At 38.2% G+C, this 6,075-nt stretch overlaps 1 pseudogene; it reads left to right on the top strand.

Moving 5' to 3' along the window:
• The window catches only part of LOC103734668, a 29,343-nt pseudogene that overhangs the window by 17,397 nt on the left and 5,871 nt on the right, over nucleotides 1-6,075 (top strand).

Raw genomic sequence — 6,075 nt, 5'->3', positions numbered from 1 at the left:
GTAAGTGCACCCATGTCATGCAATGCCTGTGGAGGACAGAAGAGACTGTTGGATACCCTGGAACTGGAGTTACGGACAGCTGTGAGCTGCCATGTGGGTGCTGGGATAGACATTTTAGTAGCAAAAGAATGTATGACAATGGTAAGTAAGTACAGGAGGACTGTTTCAGATCTTTAAGCATTGTGGCAATGCAGGTTAAAATCACGAGACACCATATACCATCCTCAGAATACTTAATACTTAAGAACAAAACATTAGACAAAATTATATTTCAGTCGATGTGTGAGGATAAGTAGAGTTTTAGTCATTGTTGTCCTAAAAACAACATGCTGTCATGAGTTTGGCTCCAGTTAAGCAGTTTCCTAAAGAGTTAAACAAGCCATTTCATTTCCTGGTATTAACTAAAGAGAAACTAAAATATATGGTCCTCTCAAAGATTAGTGCGTGTGTTTATGAAAGGTTTGTCATAGCCCAAAACTAAATACATCCCCAATAGCTATCAAAAGTTAGATAAGGAGCTGGAGCGATGGCTCTAAGGTTAACAGCACTGGTTGCTCTTGCAGAGGACACAGGTTTAATTTCCAGTACCCACATGGCAGCTCAAACCTTTTGCAACTCTAGTTTAATTTCAGAGAATTCAATGCCTTCTTCTGGCCTCTGTGAGCATTGCATGCATGTGGTGCATTTATATACATGCAGGCAAAATATTTATACAAACATATAAAATAAAAATGAATTAATCAAAAAAATTTTAATGTTGGATGAAAAACCAAACCAAACAAAAAGCAATTGTTGTACATTTATTCAATAGAAGATAACTCAACAAAAAGGAAGTATTTACACACGACACAGATTAAAATGAAAATCATTCCAGCAAGAGAAAGAAATCAAGTAAAAGCAGTACATTTCTTGCATATCATTTATTTAAAATTATAGAAAACACAAACTAATTTATTGGGACTTCTGAAAGCAAACCCATTGTTTCACAGAGGTAGAAATAAATATGATTAGACTGCAAAGGGATATGAAAAATCTTCTGGGGATTATGAACATGGTCTGTATTAATTATGGTGAGAGTTTTACAAGTGTGGCCTCTGTCAACAATCAGGTTAAACAGTGCATCTATCCAGTTTGCACATAAATTTTATCTTAAAAAATTGTTTTGTTAATATTTTATTTATTATTTTTACTTTATGTGTATGAGTGTATTACCTGCATGTAGGTAAGTGTACCCATATCATGCAACACCCGTGGAGGACAGAAGAGGCCATCGGATCCCCTGGAACTGGATTTACGAACGGTTGTTAGCTGCCATGTGGGTGCTGGGATTTGAACCCAGGTCTTCTTCAAGATCAACCAGTGTTCTTAACCACTAAGCCATCTCTCCAGCCCCCAAAATTGTTTTAAATGTAAATACAGCTGTCATTAGCTGATAAGTTAAATAAAAATGGAATAACTTGTTTTTTAATTGCTTAGCTTTTAGCCATCTTTCCCATCCTTCAAGACTAATTAGAATCAGTTAACAATGGCTGCTTACTACAATGAACTAATGACAATAGGTACAAATGATAAAGGAAAGTACTGGACCAACATGTTCTGTATATACAGACCTGAGTGCCACATGGATTATTCTAGTATTAAATGTGAACTTTTCCCAACATCATACCAAAGTAAATGAATATATTAGTAATGGTCTGAATCGTGTGTGGTTAGGTAATGAAGGGAAAATAATAAATGAGCTTCTGAAGGGAATAGGGTCTCCAGCCTGTAGCTGTATGCTAAAGCAAACTTAGCTACCCAGTCCTCAGGGACATACTCTCAACTAGAGATCAATCCCCATAGATAACTTGTGAAAAATGACAGTGAATTTAAGGCATACACATAAAAATAATCTATAACATGACTCATACATACCTAGAATATCCATCGAAAATATATTCTCAAAAATTAAAGCTAAATAGGCACTGGTAAGATAATTGGGTGGGGAAATTCTTTGCTATGCAAGAAACAAAGCTCTGAATTCAGATCCCAGCATCCATGTAAAAGCCAACTGTGGTAATGTGAACATATAATCCAGTGCAGAGAACAGAAGGAATCAGGTAGGTTCTGGAACTCCCTGGCCAGCCATCCTAGTCTAGGTTTGGTGAGAGACCCTATTTCAAAAAATAAGCAGAGAAATGATTGAGGAAGACATCCCAAGTTCACCTCTACTCCCAACATGCACCCACAGAAGCAGGTGAACCAGGGATAAAGGGGAAGAAAGAGGTTAGGAGAGGGAGATAGGAGAAAGGTTTATCAAGGGGGAAATCGGGAAAATGGGGAGGAGGGAGGGTTATTCAGTGGAAGAGAGAGGAAAGATAAATAACACTTAGGTGTTGTGAAAAACATAGGGAAATATATTAGCTCAAAGCTTACTGAATAATACATGTACAATATATACATGTGTGCATGTGTATAGCTGAAGGTTCTGTAATAAACAGCACAGTGGAAGCTAGTGAAACCTCGCTTTGAGTTGTTAGTCAGGGTAGGGTAGTCCAAGAGACTCACAAAATAATGCAGGCTATTGACACAGCTTTTGATTGCTTCCCAGAACTTGACAGTAAGACCCTATTGCTAAAGAGTGGGCATACTTTGGACACAGGACTTAGAGCAATCGCCTGGAACTGACCAAGAAGCCTGTTCCCTGAAGAATAGCTCTCATAGTATCAGATGATACTGCGCAAGCTGCTAAGGGGACAAGTCAATCAATGGTTCTACCCAGCTGTAATAAAAATAACAATGACTAGACCAGCAAACTATCTCTGTATTGGTGCAGTAATGAAACTTTCATTTTGGGGGTTAATCAACAGCTACCTAATTGGACACAGGCCTGCTCAATAGGAGGGAAACTCATGTGTGGTACTGTAAACATAACCAAATATACATGGCTGGAGAGGTCATAGATCCTTCATAAAAACCAAATTTATACATCTCTAAACCTTTATAATTTCTTACTGTACTCTAAATATGTATCCTTATATTTACAGACAAGTGTACCTCTCACTACACATTACAAAAGTTTCTTTTTGCAACAGACGGAGACTACTGCAAAGTTCTACAACTGGTCAAATGCAGAAAATAAGTGTCTGTGAGGGCTCTGTCCACATCTACAATGCAACCTCTCTACCTACAGGAAATATAGCAGAACAATGAGCAGAAAAAATAATATTGCATCTCTCAACTCTCACCAGGGAAGCTTCCTTGTGCAACAGATGGTGATTAACCCAGAAACCAACAACTGGCCAAAGTGTAGAGAATAAATGAAAATAGTAATAAAAATGTCGTTGTATCTGTGCTTCTTCCCTACAAAATAAACCAAGGCAAGAAGTATTCACAAAACTAAAAAGAATTTATCAAAATAAAAATGCCAGATCATTATGTGGCTATAACAAATGATTAAGGCAATTTCAAGATGATTAAAATAATGAAAACCTAAAATATCCCAAACCCATAATTTCACTTGAAACTTTTAATACATTACTGTTTTTCCTTTCTTAAAATTTTATTTTTATTTTATATATATGAGAGTTTTGGTTCCGTGTATTTAAGTGCCCCTGTGTTGTGCAGTGCCTGTGGAGGCCAGAAGAAAGTGTTGGAGCCCCTGGAACTGGAGTTATGGACAGTTGTTAGACACCATATGGGTGCTGGGAACCAAACCCAGATCCTCTGGAAGAGCAGCCAGTTCTTTTAGTCACTGAGCCATCTCTCCAGACCTGAATCCGTTGTTTTTCTAATGGCCAGTAATGTGATGGGAAAAACACGAGCATGTGGTGTTTCAGAAGTCAATTGGTCATGCATCAAAGAGCATAGAATCATCACATTTGTCAGCTCTTCTTGTAGGTCCTGTTAGATGAGAACTGGGACTCACCTTTGATCAGGATGTGTCAACCTGTGGCCTGAACAACACCAGGTTTAGTGAAATGGGAGAATGCAAACCTGATGGTAGTGAGTTAGAAAGAAGAACTACTGAGTAGACAGTGTGCAGATAGTGGTTTTGATTCATCAAAATAATCCAAAGGAAGAGAGGAAGGGTAGAAATTGATGGAGGAAGTTGGGTCAAGGGTGCTTTTTTCAAGATGGATGAAATAATGGTATTTTATTATACTCATGAAGAAAATCTAACAAAGCAATTACAAACTTGGATATAAAAGGAGAGAATTAGTTGAAATAGTGTCCTTAAGTAGTAAAAGATGAAAGAATTTATCACAAAAGGGGGAAGAGGTCCTGTCTTTCACTCAGAGCACAGGCAGTTCTAGTGTAACAGATGGCACACAGTATTGTCAAATGATAGGAACTTCTCTATTTCTCTTCCCGTTGTTTAATCAGCCCAGAGATGAAGATGGTGAAGGGGACTTGGGAATGCGAAGTTTCAGTAGAGCAGAGGAACAATCATTCAAGAGGGTAGGAGAATGAACTGAGTGGAAAATAGACTATCATGATTGGAGAGCACAAAGAACCCAGCTACAGTAGTTAACTGTGAACTTGTGAACATCACAGTTGCTTGGCTTTACCTAACCTAAATGTTCACCTGAGCAGCCGTAAGTAGAAGGTAGGGAGAGAGTTAGATTATGCAATAAACGGTAAAGGGGTAGTCAGAGAATTGATTATGATTGGAATTGTAAGAAGAAGGTTTGGAAATTAAGGAAGAAGGTGGTTGAATTAAGGACTTTCAGTTCACAAAGAGGTTGAAACAGCACATCATCACCACAGTGCGAGTGAAGGTAAGAGACACAGACAGAAACCAGAGTACTTGGATTTAGGATTGTGGAAGGATTTGGGGTATTGGCATTTTTGTTTCAAAAGGAATGCACGTCAGCAATAGTTCAGAGAAAAAAAATCTGGAAAAATATCATCCATAAGGATTGGCTTCACCCATGGTTATAGCAGAAATAACAGTAGAATGAAGCTCCCAGGCATAACATCTTCAAGATGAAGAAGGCAATGGGTGGGGTCAGTTGCTACATGGGTTGCATCTGGATATGATATGATGACATGAGATTAACACATGGTGGGTAGAACTTGGGAAAGAGAACGGTCTAGAAGGGACAGTGGGATCAGGAATGATTTCGCATCACTTCTAGGCCCTGATATGAAATTATATAAATACAAGTACATAAGGAAAACAGCCACCCACAAAAATTCACAGGACAGAGACATTCCTCAGGAAAAAAGCCTGGTTTCAAATGTGTTCTTGATGACAGAACAGTACTTGTCTCTATAAATACTTCAGGAAAGAATCTGCTTTCCTGGCTGCTAAAATGACTGCTCTGTCATAACACTTTGAGGAGTTGTAAGAAAGCCTTCCTGCATCTATCTATCTATCTATCTATCTATCTGTCATCTATCTATCTATCTATCTATCTATCTATCATCTATCTATCTATCATCTATCTATCATCTATCTATCTATCTATCTATCTATCTATCTACCTACCTATCAATCATCTATCATCTATCTATCTATCTATCTATCATCTATCTATCTCTCTATATAGCTATCTATCATCATCTCTCTATCATCTATCATCTATCTATCTATCTCTCTATCATCTGTATGTGAGACACACACACATCTGTATATGAAATTGGGTGGGGGATAGTAAGGGTCTATGCTGGAATTTTTTCTGACTTGGCTTATGTGGGACTTGGCCATGCTGTCACCATTGATGTAAGTTCACATGAGTAACTGACCAGCTGTCTGAAGTACTCTGTTTCTCTGTGGTCATCCACTACCTCTAGCTCTTACAATCTTCCCCAACCCCCTTCTGAAATGATCCCTGAGCCTTGGGAAGCAAAAGTTTGGTATAGGTGTCCTATTCAGGGATAAGCACTCTGCAGTCTCTTATTCTCTACACATTGGCCAGTTGTAGTTCTCTGTGTTAATCACCATCTTCTTCTCTAGGAAGCTTCTCTGCTGAGAGTTGAGAGATGCATTATTCTATGGGTATGACAATAAGTCATTAGGAGTCAGTTTAATATGATAACTAGTAGAAAAATAGTATTAGATTCTCCCCTATGTCTTGTGACTGTGTAGCC

Source organism: Nannospalax galili, unplaced genomic scaffold, assembly GCF_000622305.1.
Source record: "Nannospalax galili isolate Female #2095 unplaced genomic scaffold, S.galili_v1.0 scaffold255, whole genome shotgun sequence".
Classification (NCBI taxonomy): domain Eukaryota; kingdom Metazoa; phylum Chordata; class Mammalia; order Rodentia; family Spalacidae; genus Nannospalax; species Nannospalax galili.
Note: the sequence above shows the minus strand (reverse complement) of the source record. Positions and strands in the feature narration are given on the sequence as shown.